This window comes from Callithrix jacchus, chromosome 5 (genome assembly GCF_049354715.1).
Source record: "Callithrix jacchus isolate 240 chromosome 5, calJac240_pri, whole genome shotgun sequence".
NCBI classification, from domain to species: Eukaryota; Metazoa; Chordata; class Mammalia; order Primates; family Cebidae; genus Callithrix; species Callithrix jacchus.
Genome location: NC_133506.1, coordinates 137,469,704 through 137,487,244, shown reverse-complemented (window position 1 = coordinate 137,487,244; position 17,541 = coordinate 137,469,704). Strand labels below are relative to the sequence as shown.

At 47.1% G+C, this 17,541-nt stretch overlaps 1 pseudogene; it reads right to left on the bottom strand.

Moving 5' to 3' along the window:
• Nucleotides 1-14,445: 14,445 nt before the first annotated feature.
• LOC128932196 (mortality factor 4-like protein 1) lies at nt 14,446-15,839 on the bottom strand (annotated as a pseudogene).
• Between the last annotated feature and the right edge of the window lie 1,702 nt (nt 15,840-17,541).

Genomic DNA, 17,541 nt, shown 5'->3' with positions numbered 1-17,541 from the left:
TATGTTTGGTTTGTCCCACTGTTGGAGTCCAAGCCTGGGCCAGGACTTTGGTATCTGTCCAGCTGGGAGGAAGGGGGAACCTGAGTGGAGGATAGAGGGAGCAGCCCCATCTGGTGTTGGAAACCTAAAGCTCGGGTTCCCGGCTCCTGGAGGGCCAAGGCTGCCTGCCTTCTTTCTCTTCCTCTTTCCTGCCTCAAACCTAACACCTTCCTCTCTAACTCACCAGGTGGGAGGACACCTTTGCTGGGAGCCACCTGTTGACCCTTGTGCCTGTGCCTCCAGGTGAGGGGAGGTTGGGTGGAGTGGGCTGCCCTGGGTACCGCTGGGCTTTTCCTTTCCGTTTTGTATTCTGGTTTTCAGAGAAACATGCATTCAGCAGTTTTTGACTTTGTAGTGTAATTCCTTTGATTTTCTGGGCCTTTTTTTTTTTAACTTTGCCACATAACAAGGCACGAGGATGCTCTCTTGGTTGTAAATTTGATGTAATAGCTGGTGGAAGCTGAGTGGCACAACATCTGATACCTGTAATCCCAGCACTTTGGGAGGCCAAGGCGGGAGAATCTCTTGAGCCCAGAAGTTCGAGACTAGCCTAGGCAACGTGCAAAACCGTCTCTACTAAGAATACAAAAATTAGCCCAGTGTGGTGGTGCACCCCCAGGGTCTCAGCTATTCCAGAGGCTGAGGTGGGAGAATCTCTTGAGCCATGGAGGTCAAAGCTTCGATGAGCCATGATCACACCACCGCACTTGAAGCTGGGCAGTGGAGAGACAGCCTTCTGCCCCCTGATGCTGGGTTGGTGACAGCACTTCAAGAATGAGATGGGAAGGGGGACTGAGTGATGCTTTGTGCAGACAGCGACAAACTGGACTGGCAGCCTGTTCCCTAGGGGCACTTGGAACACCCTCTGCCTCAGGCAGTCCTGTGGTTTTGTGTTGGTACGCGTCTCTGTAGTCCCAGCTACTCTGGAGGCTAACACGGGAGAATCACTTGAACTTGGGAGGCAGAGGTTGCGGTGAGCCGAGATCACAGATCATGCCATTACACTCCAGTCTGGGCAAAAGTGAGCGAAGCTCTGGGAAAAAAAAAAAGCATAGGGATTGGCCCAGATTGGACACATGACTTAAGCATGTCCAGGCTGAGTTATACTCAGGATGTTCAACTGTGTGGAGAATAGGGAAGCCCTGTTCTTCCTGGTCCCTTTCCCTGGCCAGCATGGGTTGAGAGTAGGAACTGGCCAGCCCTGGGGAGGAGAGGAAGCACTCCCGTGGGACTTGGAGCTCTTCCAAGGTGGCTCATGGCCTGCCCAGCTCTGCCTTCAGCCCAATGACCTTGGAGAGGGTCTCAGGTGCAAGCAAGCAGCTCCCACAGGTGCTCTGGCTTCTGGCTGGTATGCAGAGATCTAACCAGCAATCTACACTAAGAAGCAGATTGAATCAAATTGTGTTCCACCTCACATGGGTTAAGGGGCTACACTGTTGCTCTCAGACATCCTTTGTGATCCCATGAGATGGCTGTGTCTATACCAGGTAACAAAGGTGTAGTGTAAATGAGTGCAACTTTTGGTTCTTACCTTCAGTGAACTGATGGTCTAATAGAGGAAACAAAAATGATAGGCTGCAGTCTAGCCTGTGGAGTGTGGGACATGGTGGGAGTGCAGGCTTCACAAGCACTCCTCCCTTTGGCTGCACCTCTGCTGGAAGTTCTACATACACGTTTAATTTATTCTCTCAGCAATCTAGTGATACAGTCTTTCATATTAGAATTTTTAATTTGAGAGTTTCGCTTTGTCACCCAGGCTCTAGCACAGCAGTGTGATCAAGGCTGCTCGCTGCAGTCTCAACCTCCTGGGCTGTTGATCTCAGCCTCCTGAATAGCTGGACCACAATGCCACTGTGGCTGGCTAATTTTTTGTATTATTTTTTTTTGTAGGGACTGGGGTCTCACTATGTTGCCAGGCTAATGTTGAACTGCTAGACTGAAGCAATCCTCTCACATTGGCCACCCAAACATGACAGGTGTGTCACTGTGCTGGCCTAATTTTAGAAGTTAAAAGGAAGTGGCCGGGCACAGTGGCTCAGACCTGTAATCCCAACACTTTGGGAGGCCAAGGCAGGTAGATTGCAAGCTCAGGAGATCGAGACGATCCTGGCCAACATAGTGAAACCCCGTCTCTACTAACAATACAAAAAAATTAGCCGGGCATGGTAGTGCATGCCTGTAGTCCCAGCTACTCGGGAGGCTGAGGCAGGGGGAATTGTTTGAACCCAGGAGGCAGAGATCATGCCTCTGCACTACAGCCTGAACAACAGTGTGAGACTTCGTCTCAAAAAAAAAAAAGGCAAGTTGGTTTTCTTACTCCACAGATACATGGGGTCTGCTGCACTCCAGGTACCCATTTCAGGTGCCAAGGAAACCAGCAGTGAATGAAACACAATCTCTGCCCTTGTAGAGCACATGTTCTAATCAGAAAACAGTGAAATGCAGGATGTCAGATGGTGAAAAGGCTGCTGAAGAAAACCAAGCTGGGACTGGGGAGGAGTTGGGTGGGGCCTGGCTGGTCTTAGTTCTACAGGGTCAGAGGCCTGAGCTAAATAAATGGATATCTGGGGAAAAGCATCACTGGCAGAGAGAATGGCAGGTGCAAAGGTGCCGAGCTGAGAACACACTTGGGAGGTTCAGGAACAAGCCAGGGAAAGACATGGCTCAGGTTGGCTGGGCGCCATGAAGCAGGGCATTAATATTTGCCCTTGCTACGCCTTGAAGGAAGGAGCCCTTTAAGGACATCACCCAGAGGTGGTCTGCCCAGGGGAAGAGCCACCAGTGTGGGGAGGTCATGGGCTGGGACCCGGCATAGAGGCCTTGATGTGGATGACACCTGGAGGCAGAGGCTGTAGAGTCAACTTTTAGTCCTGTTTTGTTTTTTTTTTGTATATTTTTGAGGCAGAGTTTCGCTCTTGTTAACCAGGCTGGAGTGCAATGGTGCGATCTCTGCTCACCACAACCTCCGCCTCCTGGGTTCAGGCAATTCTGCCTCAGCCTCCTGAGTAGCTGGGATTACAGGCACGTGCCACCATGCCCAGCTAATTTTTTGTATTTTTAATAGACGGGGTTTCACCATGTTGACCAGGATGGTCTCGAGCTCTTGACCTCGTGATCCACCCGCCTCGGCCTCCCAGAGTGCTGGGATTTACAGGCTTGAGCCACCACGCCCGGCCTTGTTTTGTTTTAAAAATATATAAAATATAAAGTGCTTTCTCTTTTTTTGAGACTGAGGCTGTTGCCCAGGCTGGAGTGCAATGGCATGAACTCAGCTCACTGCAACCTCCGCCTCTGGGATTCAAGGGATTCTTCTGCCTCAGCTTCCTGAGTAGCTAGGACTGCAGACATGTTCCACCACACCCAGCTAATTTTTGTATTTTTAGTAGCGACGGTTTCACCATGTTGACCAGGCTGGTCTCAAACTCCTGACCTCAAATGATCTTCTGCCCACCTTGGTCTTCTAAAGTGCTGGAATTACAGGTGGGAGCCACTGTGAGTCACTGTGCCCAGCCTAAAGTATTTTTTTTTGGAGACAGTTTTCTTTCTGTTGTCAGGCTGAGGTGCAGTGGCATGATCTTGGCTCACTGCAACCTCTGTCTCCCAGGTTCACACAATTCTCCTGCCTTAACCTCCCAAATAGCTGGGACTACAGGTGCACACCACCACGCCCAGCTCATTTTTTTTTTTTTCGAGATGGAGTTTTGCTCTTGTTGCCCAGCTGGAGTACAATGGCATGATCTCGGCTCACTGCAACCTCCGCCTCCCAGGTTCAAGTGATTTTTCTGCCTCAGCCTCCCAAGTAGCTGGGATTACAGGTACCCACCACCAACCTGGCTAACTTTTTGTGTTTTCAGTAGAGACAGTGTTTCACTGTGTTGGCCAGGCTGGTCTCAATCTCTTGCTCCTGATCTGCCCACCCTGGCCTCCCGCAGTGTTGGCATTATGGGTGTGAGCCACCACACCCAGCTTCAAGTAGTCTTAAAACTTTCTTATGAGGGCCAAGGCGCAGTGGCTCACACCTATAATCCCAGCACTTTGGGAGGCCGAGGCAGGTGGATCACAAGGTCAAGAGATCGAGACCATCCTGGTCAACAAGGTGAAACCCCGTCTCTACTAAAAATACAAAACTTAGCTGGGCATGGTGGTGCGCATTCAGGAGGCTGAGGCAGGAGAATTGCTTGAGCCCAGGAGGCGGAGGTTGCGGTGAGCCGAGATCATGTCATTGCACTCCAGTCTGGGTAACAACAGTGAAACTCCATCTCAAAAAAAAAAAAAAGAAAGAAAACTTACGAGGCCAGGCATGATGGCTCACGCCTGTAATCTCAGCACTTTGGGAGGCCAAGGCGGGTGGATCACAAGTTCAGGAGACCAAGATCATCCTGGCCAACATGGTGAAACTCCATTTCTACTAAAAATACAAAAATTAGCTGGGCGTGGTGGCAGGCGCCTGTAATCCCAGCGACTCCAGAGGCTGAAACAGGAGAATCGCTTGAATCCGGGAGGCAGAGGTTGCATTGAGCCAAGATGGTGCCATGTTAAGTCAAAGAAGGTAGACAAATTTTATGAAACGTCCAGAATAGGCAAATCTAGAGACCAAATGCAGATTAGTGGTTGCCAGGAGCTATGGAGTGACTGCTAGTGGGTAGATTTTTCTTCTGGAATTTGATGGTGGTGGATGTGGCATGGTGAATAGAGGGAAAGCTACTGACCTGTGCAATGACTTTAAGTGGGTAAACTTCATAACGTTAATTACATCTCAATAAACGTCTTACTTCAGATAGCCCTCCAATGAGTGAGTAACAACATTCCCCTGGAGGGTGTTGGGAAGGCAATTTGGTGTGTACCAAATTGAACCACAAAAAGGAGGGTTTACCCTTTAGTGATGATTGAATGCTACTTTTTTTTTTTTTTTTTTTTTTTTCAATGAATGAGAGGTTCTTGTGTTGCCTCGAACACATAGCCTCATCTCCTCAAGCTCCAGGACAACTCGCCTGAGCCACTGTGGCTCCCCTGAATGCTATGTTTTCAACTAAAAACTGGTTTTCTTTTCCTTACTTTTTATTGGTGGGAGGGGCAGGGTCTCACTGTATTGCCCAGGCTGGATTCCAACTTCTGGGCTTAAGCAAACTTCCCAAGTAGCTGGAATTAACAAGCAGATGCCACCATACCCAAGTATAAGCAAGTTTTTTTTTTGTTTTGTTTTTGAGACGGAGTCTTATCTGTCACATGGGCTACAGTGCAGTGGCACAATCTCGGATCACTGTGACCTCCGCCTCCTGGATTCCAGCAATTCTCTTGCCTCAGTTTCCCAAGTAGCTATGATTACAAGCACCTGCCACCATGCCTCCTTAATTTTTTTATTTTTAGTAGAGATGAGGTTTAACCATATTGGCCAGGCTGGTCTTAAACTCCTAACCTCAGGTGATCTGCCCGCCTCGGCCTCCCACAGTGCTGAGATTACAGGCATGAGCCACCGTGCCTGGCTTCTAGTTTTTTTCATTTTCAGGAGAGATGCTGTCTCCCTCAGTTTCCTAGGCTGGTCTTGAACTACACAGCACAAGTGATTCTCCCACTGTGATCAGCCAGCGTTTTTCTTTTTGTTGTTGTTCGTTTGTTTTGAGATGGAGTCCGGCTCTGTCACCCAGGCTGGAGAACAATGGCGTGATCTCGGCTCACAGCAACCTCCACCTCCAGGGTTCAAGCAATTCTCCTTGTCTCAGTCTTCCAAGTAGCTGAGGTTAATGGCACCTGCCACCACACCCAGTTATTTTTTTTGTATTTTTAGTAGAGAGAGGGTTTCACCTGTGTTAGCCAGGATGGTCTTGATCTCCTGACGTCATGATCTGCCCGCTTCAGCCTCCCAAAGTGCTGTGATTACAGGCATGCGCCACTGTGCCCAGCTTCCAGCTAGCGTTTTTAAAGGTACATCTGTGTTATACCTTGTCTAAGACTAGTCCCCTTTTTTTTTCACTTTTTTATTTTTTTTGACAGGGAGTTTCACTCTTGTTGCCCAGGCTGAAGTGGGATGGCACAATCTTGGTTCACTACAACCTTCACCTTGCAGGTTCAAGCGATTCTCCTGCCTCAGCCTCCAATGTAGCTGACATTACAGCTGTGCGCCACTGCACCCAGCTAATTTTTTTTTTTTTTTCTGTATTATTAGTAGAGATAGAATTTTCACCATGTTGGCCAGACTGGTCTCGGACTACTGACATCGGGTGATCTACCCACCTAAGCCTCCCAAAGTGCTGGGGCTCACAGGCGTGAGCCACCATGTCCAACCAAGACTATTCCTTCTCATGGCTAACTATTGGCGTGGATATACCACATTTTTTTCATTCATCTGTTCATCGATATTTGGGTTGTCTCCACTCCATGGCTTTATAAGAATAACGCTGCTGTGAACATTTTTATATCCATTTTATATGAACTTATGTTTTCAATTCTTGAGTAGAATTGCTGGGTCATGAGATAACCGTTTAACCTTTTGAGGAACTGCCAGACTTTTCTAAAGCAGTTGCAGCATTTTATGTTTCTACTAGCAATGTGGGAGGGTTCCAGTGTCTCCACATTCTCACCAACACATCTCATCAACCCAGTCATCCTACTGGGTGTGAAGTCTTATCTCATTGTGATTTTGTGCTGCAGTGTCTTCTTTATGATCTTTTTTTTTTTTTTTTAATGTCTTTGAGCTCTATCTTTTTTGTGTCTGGATTGAATAGATATCCATTTACCATGGTTAAGTCTTTCCTCCCTGGGAAATTTGCAGGACTTCACTTGGAAACACAGATATCCTAAATGGAATTAAATGTCCTATTTATTATCAGTGGCACTCATCACATTCAACAAAATAACATCATAACAGATTGATTTTGTTAAGTATAATGAATCCCTGAACTCTAGTTAAAGATTAGGATCATGTCTCCCTTCATATTACCTTATATCATTAAATTTTGTAGAAAAACTTGTCTCAGAAGTGCTATGATATTCTTCCTAAAATGGACATCAGTTTTTTTTTTTTTTTTTTTTTTTGAGACGGAGTTTCATTCTTGTTACCCAGGCTGGAGTGCAATGGCGCGATCTCGGCTCACCGCAACCTCCACCTCCTGGGTTCAAGCAATTCTCCTGCCTCAGCCTCCCGAGTAGCTGGGACTACAGGCATGCGCCACCATGCCCAGCTAATTTTTGTATTTTTAGTAGAGATGGGGTTTCACCTTGTTGACCACCTCGTGATCCACCTGCCTCAGCCTCCCAAAGTGCTGGGATTAACAGGCGTGAGCCACCGCGAATGGCCCATTTTTTTTTTTGAGACGGAGTTTAGCTCTTGTTACCCAGGCTGGAGTACAATGGCGCGATCTCGGCTCACCGCAACCTCTGCCTCCTGGGTTCAGGCAATTCTCCTGCCTCAGCCTCCTGAGTAGCTGGGACTACAGGCATGCGCCACCATGCCCAGCTAATTTTCTGTATTTTTTAGTAGAGACGGAGTTTCACCGTGTTGACCAGGATCGTCTCGATCTCTTGACCTCGTGATCCACCCGCCTCAGCCTCCCAAAGTGCTGGGATTACAGGCGTGAGCCACCACGCCCGGCTGTTTTTTTTTTTAATAGAGACAGGATTTCACCATGCTGGCCAGGCTGGTCTTGACCTCTTGATCTCATGATTCACCTGCCTCGGCCTCCTAAAGTGTTGAAATTACATGCATGAGCCACTGCAGCTGGCCATAATTTTTTTTTTTTTGAGACGGAGTTTCACTCGTTACCCAGGCTGGAGTGCAATGGCGTGATCTTGGCTCATCACAACCTCCACCTCCTGGGTTCAGGCAATTCTCCTGCCTCAGCCCCCTGAGTAGCTGGGATTACAGGTACACGCCTCTATGCCCAGCTAATTTTTTTTGTATTTTTAGTAGAGACAGGGTTTCACCATGTTGACCAGGATGATCTCGATCTCTTGACCTCGTGATCCACCCGCCTCGGCCTCCCAAAGTGCTGGGATTACAGCCTTGAGCCACTGCGCCTGGCCAATCTTTTTTTTTTTGAGACGGAGTTTTGCTCTTGTTACCCAGGCTGGAGTGCAATGGTGCGATCTTGGCTCACCGCAGCCTCCACCTCCTGGGTTCAAGCAATTCTGCCTCAGCCTCCCGAGTAGCTGGGACTACAGGCGTGCACCACCATGGCCAGCTAATTTTTGTATTTTTAGTAGAGATGGGGTTTCACCATGTTGACCAGGATGGTCTCGATCTCTTGACCTCGTGATCCACCCGCCTTGGCCTCCCAAAGTGCTGGGATTATAGGCATCAGCCACCACGCCTGGCCTGCCATAATTTTTAAAACTTTGTAGAGATGGGATCTCACTCTGTTATCCAGGTTGGTCTCGAATTCTTGGGCTTCAGGGATCCTCCTGCTTTGGCCTCCCAAAGTGTTGGGATTGCAGGTGTGAACCACCACACCAACATAACCTATTAATATGAGCCTATTTCTCTCTTAATGAATTTCCTGAAGTGTTATTTTTAGATTCATATTTATACAAAAGAAGGGATAGGCTGGGCACACATCTTCGCTTTTAGTGATTTCAGCTTTTGTCTTTTATGACCTTGACAGTTTTGAAGGATACTGTCAGCTACTTTGTAGAACATCTCCCATTGGGAACTCTGACCTTATGATTAGACAAGGTTTATTTTTTTATTTTTATTTTTTGAGACAGTCTTACTCTGTCACCCAGGCTGGAGTGCAGTGGCGCAATCTCAGCTCACTGCAATCTCTGCCTCCCAGGTTCAGGCAATTCTGCCTCAGCCTCCCAAGTAGCTGGGACTACAGGTGCATGCCACCATGCCTGGCTAATTTTTAGTAGAGACAGGGTTTCACCATGTTAGCCAGGATGGTCTCGAGCTACTGACCTCGTGATCCACCCGCCTTGGTCTCCCGAAGTGCTGGGATTACGGGTGTGAGCCACCGCGCCCAGCCTATTTTTTGTTTGTTTCTTTGTTTGTTTTGGCATCAACACCACAGCTGCGATGTCCTCTTTTTTTTTTTTTCCTTTTGTCAGCATTTTTTTAAACATCCTCTTCTCAATGCATTGTGGAGATACACAGTGCAAGTCTCTCTAGCTCCTCCTGGTCACATTAGTTAGGTGGTGGCTGCAGGGGTTTCTCCACTGCATGGTTACTGTTTTTGTTTTCTCTTTGTAATCCATAAATACCTTGAGATACTTCCAGACTACCTGAATGTCTGTTTCACTTCCAAGTTATACCCACTAACTTCAGCATCCACTGGTGGGTCTTATAAGCAGTAATTACTAACGTAGTTTTCAAAGGTGATTTTCGCATTTTCCTCATTCCTTTGACATCTATTAATTGGAATTCATCTCTAAGAGCAGTCCCTTCTCCACCTTTTCCTTTTTTTTTTTTTTTTTTTGAAACAGCCTTGCTCTGCTGCTCAGGCTGCAGTGCAGTGGCTCAGTCATGGCTCACTGCAGCCTCGACCTCCTGGGCTCATACAGTCCCCCCATCTAAGCCTCCTGAGTAGCTGGAACCACAGGTGCTCACCACCATGCCCAGCTAATTTTTTATATTTTTTTGTAGAGATGGGGTTTCCCCATTTTGCTCAGGCTGGTCTCAAATTCCTGAGCTCACCTCAATCTCCCAAAGTACTGGGATTGCAGGCATGAGCCACTGCACCTGGCCTACTGTTTATTTCTTTAGATATTTATATCAGTATATGCTCAAGGGATATTATAAGTTACAATCTGATACTGTTTTCATGCTCTGATTGTTACAGCTTTGGCCACTGGGAGCTCCTGGAGAGTGTCTCCTGTGCCCTGTCCTTATTTAATCACTTCATTGTTGTGGGATGTCTTCAGTTTTCCCTGGCCCGGCTCTGGACTCAGCTGCTTCTCCAGGGAGCTCTCCCTCACTGGAGACTTGGTGTATAATTTTCATAAATGTTTATATGGCTTGCATGTGTTAGCTGATATTTATTAAGAAATCACCCTGGGATGGACTGACCAACTGATTTGTTGGAAGATAGCAATAAACAATAATCAAAAGATTTTATTGTTAAGAAAAGCCACAAGAGTACCAGAAAATAAATCTGTTCATTTTAATTACATCAGCTTGTCTATGATCATGTAGCCTAAAGTAGGCTACAATTAATTTTTATGTTTTCTACACATGATACTGAAGCAAATTATAAAATGTTTTAGCATGTTAATTAGTTGTACATTAATATCTATATATAAAAATTAATGTGAATATATTTAGTATATAAATCCTTAATATACAAGTCATTCAAGTTACTATTAATGATAAGGACTTCACATTCCTTTTTTTAGTTTGTGTTGACTATATAAACATCCAAGAGTTGGCCAGGCACAGTGGCTCATCCCTACAATCCCAGCACTTTGGAGGCTGAGGAAGGGAGATCACCTGAGATCCAGAGATCGAGACCATCCTGGCCAACATGGTGAAACTGCATCAGTACTGGAAAAAAAAATTACCTGGGCATGATGGCGCATGTCTGTAGTCTCAGCTACTTGGGAGGCTGAGGCAGGAGAATCATTTGAACCCTGGAGGTGGAGGTTGCAGTGAGCCGATATTGCACAAGTGCATTCCAGCCTGGCAAAAGAGTGAGATTCCATCTAAAAAAAACCCAAAAATCCAAGAGTTCACGATGCTGCTTAAGGAAGGATGCCTCATGTGCCTTTGCAAGTTGTAAGGGCACTCACTCAATCAAAACTGGCAAGTAAGTTGGCACGGTGGCTGATACCTGTAATCCCAGCACTTTGGAAGGTTGAGGCAGGCATATCACCTGAGTTTGGGAGTTTGAGATCAGCCTGACCAACATGGAGAAACCCCATCTCTACTCAAAATACAAAATTAGCTGGGTGTGATGGTGCATGCTTGTAATCCCAGCTACTCAGGAGGCTGAGGGAGGAGAATCGCTTGAACCCAGGAGGTGGAGGTTGCGGTGAGCAGGATTGCACCATTGCACTCCAGCCTGATCCAACAAGATCGAAACTCCATCTCAAGAAAAAAAAAAAAATGACGAATCGGGCAATTGATAGCTTTCTGGCTGGGCTTGGTGGCTTACACCTGTAATCCCACCACTTTGGTGGGATCAAGAGATCGAGACCATCCTGGACAACATGGTGAAACCCCATCTCTACTAAAAATACAAAAAGCCGGGTGTGGTGGTGCATGCTTGTAATCCCAGCTACTCAGAAGGCTGAGGCAGGAGAATCGCTTGAACTCTGGAAGTGGAGGTTGCAGTGAGCCAAGTTCATGCTACTACACTCCAGCTAGGTGACAGCAAGACTCCATCTCAAAAAAGAAAAAAAAATTTGTCTTTTCTGTATGAACCATTTAATATTGGGGCAGCAACTGATAACAGGGGTCCTTTAAAAAACAATTTCCAGACTGGTCACAGTGGCTCATGGATGTAATCCCAGCACTTTGAGAGACGGAGGCGGGCATATCACATGGTCAAGTTCTAGACCAGCCTGACCAACATCGTGAAGAAGCCCCATCTCTATTCAAAATACAAAACTTAGCCAGGTGTGTGGTGGCACGTGCCTGTAATCCCAGCTACTCGGAAGGCTGAGGTGAGAGGAGAATCGCTTGAACCCCAGAGGTGGAGGTTGCAGTGAGCCGAGACTGTGCCACAGCACTCCAGCCTGGGGGACAGAGTGAGACTCCGTTTAAAAAAAAAAAAATTTAGCTAAGAAATACAGAAATAATCAGAAAATCAGGCTGGGCGATGTGGCTCACACCTGGTACCTCAGCACTTTGGGAGGCCGAGGTGGGTGGATCCCTTGAGGTCAGGAGTTCAAGACAAGCCTGGCCAACATGGTAAAACCACGTCTCTGCTAAAAATATAAAAATACTAACATTAGCTGGGCACGGTGGTGTGTGCCTGTAATCCCAGCTACTTGGGAGGCTGAGGCAGGAGAATCACTTGAACCCGCAAGGCAGAGATTGCAGTGAGCCCATAGTATGCTACTACACTCCAGCCTGGGCAACAGAGCAAGACTGTCTCAAAAGAAAAAAAAATCCAGGGGCCGTGGTGGCTCCGGCCAGATGTCCTGGCACTTGAGGAGGCGAGGCCATGAGTTTAAGGCCAACCTGAGCAACGTTACAAGCTCTCATTAATTAACAAAAAAGAAAGAAAAAAAATCATTTTGCAGTACCTAATAAAATGATGCATGTGAGAAACAGCGAAAATTGAAGATGACCATTGAGGCCACTGATAATAGGTAAGCCAGCCCAACTTCCCAGAAACAGCCAAACCTCACTACAGGTAGGACCAGAAGATAAGTCCAATGAGGTCAAACAGCAGGAGATGGACAGCACCACCCCTAAAAGTTGAACTGGGGCTGGGCATGGTGGCTCACACCTGTAATTCTGATACTCTGGGAGGCCAAGGCAGGCAGATTGCCTGAGCTCAGGAGTTCAAGACCAGCCTGGCAACATAGCGAAATCCCGTCTCTGCTAAAATACAAAAAAATTAGCCAGGTGTCGTGTGTGCCCATAGTCCCAGCTTCTTGGGAGGCTGAAGCAGGAGAATTGCTTGAACCCAGGAGGCGGAGGTTGCAGTGAGCTGAGATTGTACCACTGCACTCCAGTCTGGGCAACAGACCATGACTCTCTCCCAAAAAAAAAAAAAACTTAAACTGGGTGCATCCTGCCTAACAGCTGCAGAAGATGGAGGAGGATTCACAGAACACCTGAGGGTTCAGCCCAGCAAATCCAGAACATGGGACACTGTTGGTAAAACAACCTGGGCTCCCCGACACCTGAGTGGCACCAAGCACAGAAAAGAAAATAGAAGCAGGGAAACACATTTTAAAAACAGGCCAGGCGAGGTGGCTCATGCCTGTAATCCTAGCAGTTTTGGAGGCTGAGGTGGGTGGACCACCTGAGGTCAGGAGTTCAAGGCCAGCCTGGCCATCATGGTGAGACCCCATCTTTGAAAAAAAAAAAAAGAAAAGAAACAGGGACCATCCCAGTGCACAGCGTGGACTCTCCAGATCCTGATGTTGGTGGGCAGCTGGAAGAAGAGACTTGGGGAAAATACAGCAGGGCCTCTCAGATGTCAGCGTTGTCTGTGTTGGGGGCTATGTTCATAGCATTGTTTGGTGAAAAAGAAGAATCCCTATCTTTGTAGGGCAGTAAGGACTTTTTTTTTTTTTCCGCTCTTATTACCCAGGCTGGAGTGCAATGGTGCAATCTCGGCTCACCGCAACCTCCGCCTCCTGGGTTCAAGCAATTCTCCTACCTCAGCTCCCGAGTAGCTGGGACTACAGGCTGTGCCACCATGCCCAGCTAAGTTTTGTATTTTTAGTAGAGACGGAGTTTCACCATGTTGACAAGGATGGTTTCGATCTCTTGACCTCGTGATCCACTGGCCTTGGCCTCCCAAAGTGCTGGGATTATAGGCGTGAGCCACCGCGCCCGTCCAGTAAGGACTTTTTAAAACTTTTGTAGGGCCGGGCACGGTGGCTCAAGCCTGTAATCCCAGCACTTTGGGAGGCTGAGGCGGGTGGATCACGAGGTCAAGAGATCGAGACCATCCTGGTCAACATGGTGAAACCCTGTCTCTACTAAAAATACAAAAAATTAGCTGGGCCCGGTGGCGCATGCTTGTAATCCCAGCTATTCAGGAGGCTGAGGCAGGAGAATTGCCTGAACCCAGGAGGCGGAGGTTGCGGTGAGCCGATATCGAACCATTGCACTCCAGCCTGGGTAACAAGAGCGAAACTCTGTCTCAAAAAAAAAAAAAAAAAATCTTTTGTAAGTCACCAGCCTGGGCAACATGGAGAAACCAATCTCTACAAAATAAAAATATAAAATGTAGGCCAGACTCCTATTGCTGTAACATTAAAAAAAATAATATTAGCTGGGCATGGTGCCACCCCGGTGGTCCCAACTACTTGGGAGGCTGAGGTGGGAAGAACTCTTGAGCCCTGGAGGTCAAGGATGCAGTGAGCCATGATTCTGCCACTGTGCTCCTGCCTGGGTGACAGAGTAAGATTTTGTCTCAAACAAAAACTTCTATAAATCAGACAATTCCAAAAAAAGTCAGGACAAACAGAACCTTGGGAAACATTTACCACCAAGGACATGAATAGGTAGTTCACAAACATGGCAAAACCTGGAAGCTGGGCCAAGTGGTGCATACCTGCAGTCCCAGCTACTTGGGAGGCTGAGGCAGGAGGATCGTTTGAGCCCAGGAATTTGAATCCAGCCTGAACAACATAGATCCTATCTTTAAAAAAAAATTTTTTTTTAAGGAGCTATTGCCCCTTTTATTTTCTCTGTTTAAAATCAAACAGAAAACAAACATCAATTGTTATACACTAACATCTTCAAAGCACATTGTTTGTACAAGAGATAGACTAAGAGCAAAAATGTGTTTACGGAGATCCACACGAGTGAGTGAGAGCACCTCTCACACAGCTTTCCGATGGTACCCAGGAGGAGCCACTTCATAATCACTGGCACTAAACAAAGTTGCAGAATTCTTTGCCAGGTGCTTTAGGAAATCGTGAAGATAATTCAGTAATAAAGCAAGGCTCTTCTCATCCAGAGGTGTATAGGCCAACATTGCTCCAATTCGTACAAATAGTCTCAGTAGATGTGGCGCTCCATACACCTGGGACATGGGTGCATCAGGGTGATCTGCAAGAATTTCCGCATACTGTGGTCTCAAATTTGTAGTGTGGCTGGTACCCACCATTACATTGAAGTATTCTTTTATCCCTGCACAACTTCATGAACCACGTACTCCTTATTACCTGTGTTTCCACGAGATTTCTTGTAATTTGCATAATCCTCAAGAATGGAATCCACATTCTTCTTGGCAGGAAGATAAAAGAGCTGCTTTTTGGCCGGGCGTGGTGGCTCATGCCTATAATCCCAGCACTTTGGGAGGCCGAGGCGGGTGGATCACGAGGTCAAGAGATCGAGACCATCCTGGTCAACGAGGTGAAACCCCATCTCTACTAAAAATACAAAAATTAGCTGGGCATGGTGGTGCGCGCCTGTAGTCCCAGCTACTCAGAAAGCTGAGGCAGAATTGCTTGAACCCAGAAGGCGGAGGTTGCGGTGAGCTGAGATCGTGCCATTGCACTCCAACCTGGGTAACAACAGGGAAACTCCGTCTCAAAAAAAAAAAAAGAGCTGCTTTTGCCTCATAATTAAGTCCCAGTCATCAACAAGCCACGGTTTCAGGAATCTTTAACTTCAACTTCGTTCATGTATGTTTCCTCATTTTCCACAGTAGGATCTACCTGGGCCCTTTTCTTCCGAGCAGGCTGAGGGGTCCCTTTTCTACGGAGGAGGCTGAAGGGTCTCACTGGTACTGCCACCGTCTCCAGTTCCAGATGTTTTCTGCTTGTTCTTTTTTGTTTTCACTTCAACATTTTTCTGTTGCAGATGTCTTCTTTCCCGGGGCAGCCCCTCTCATCTTCCCCTCTGCATACTGCTCCTGATTGGCTTTTTGAAGTTCTCACTGTTTCTGCAAATTGGTGTCCACATATTTGAGTACTTGGCTGTCCAGAACCCACTCATCCCAATTTTTATTCCAACCACTGTAATGTATGAAGTATTTCACTTGTTTATCCTTTATGGCAACCTTTACACACTTTGCTTCATACAGAAGAGGCCCATGAAAGCACAGCACTTGCTCACCCTCCTGGAACTTAGGCTTCAGGTCCTGCTTCAGCGCCATTTATAAGTGATTCTAAAAAGTTTTTTTTTTTTTTGAGACGGAGTTTCGCTCTTGTTACCCAGGCTGGAAGAGTAATGGCACGATCTCAGCTCATCGCAACCTCCGCATCCTGGGTTCAAGCAATTCTCCTGCCTCAGCCTCCTGAGTAGCTGGGATTACAAGCACGCGCCACCATGCCCAGCTAATTTTTTGTATTTTTAGTAGAGACGGGGTTTCACCATGTTGACCAGGATGGTCTTGATCTCTTGACCTCGTGATCCACCCGCCTTGGCCTCCCAAAGTGCTGGGATTACAGGCTTGAGCCACCACGCCTGGCCTCTAAAAAGCTTTTTTTTTTTTTTGAGACGGAGTTTCGCTCTTGTTACCCAGGCTGGAGTGCAATGGCTCGATCTCGGCTCACCGCAACCTCCGCCTCCTGGGTTCAGGCAATTCTCCTGCCTCAGCCTCCTGAGCAGCTGGGATTATAGGCACGCACCACCGTGCCCAGCTAATTTTTTGTATTTTTAGTAGAGACGGGGTTTCACCATGTTGACCAGGATGGTCTCGATCTCGTGATCCACCCGCCTCGGCCTCCCAAAGTGCTGGGATTACAGGCTGAGCCACCACGCTCTGCCAAAGCTGAAAAAGCTTTTTAAAATAATAAAGAAATTATTTTAAAAGTTCACTCCTTTCGTAATGCACGAAAGCCAGTTAAAATAATGTGATGGCTTCATTTTAGGACATTACATTGGCAAAGTAATGTTTCTTTCTGTGTGTGTGTCTATTTTTTGTAGAGATTAGGTGCTGCTATGTTGTCCAGGCTGGTCTCAAACTCCTGGGCTTAAGCAATCCTTCCACCTCAGCCTCTCAAATTGCTGAGATTACAGGTGTGAGCCACTGTGTCTATTCGGAGATTTATTTTTTTTTTGAGATGGAGTCTTGCTCTGTTGCCCAGGATAGAGTGCAGTGGTGTGATCTCACTGCAACCTCTGCCTCCCATGTTCAAGTGATTCTCCTGCCTCAGTCTCCTGAGTAGCTTGGACTACAGGCATGTGCCACCACGCTTGGCTAATTTTTTTCTGTTTTTAGTAGAGACTAGGTTTCAGTGTGTTAGCCAGGATGGTCTCAAACTCTCTCCTTTTTTTTTTTTTTTTGAGACGGAGTTTCGCTCTTGTTACCCAGTCTGGAGTGCAATGGCGCAATCTTGGCTCACCGCAACCTCCGCCTCATGGGTTCAAGCAATTCTCCTGCCTCAGCCTCCTGAGTAGCTGGGATTGGCACGCGCCACCATGCCCAGCTAATTTTTTGTATTTTTAGTACAGATGGGGTTTCACCATGTTGACCAGGATGGTCTCGATCTCTTGACTTCGGGATCCACCCGCCTCGGCCTCCCACAGTGCTGGGATTACAGGCTTGAGCCACCGTGCCCGGCCGGTCTCAAACTCTTGACCTTGTGATTTGCTCGCCTCAGCCTCCCAAAGTGCTGGGATTACAGGCGTGAGCCACCATGCTCAGCAGACATTTCTCTTTTATTATTATTATTTTTTATTTTTTTGAGACGGAGTCTTACCCTGTTGCCCAGGCTGCAGTGCAGTGGCACGGTCTCGGCCCAAAATCATTTTAAAAGTGGAATGGTTGCCAGGCATGGTGGCTCAAGCCTGTAATCCCAGCATTTTGGGAGGCCGAGGCGGGTGGATCACGAGGTCAAGAGATCGAGATCATCCTGGTCAACAAGGTGAAACCCCGTCTCTACTAAAAATACAAAAATACATATACATATATATTAGCTGAATGTGTTTGC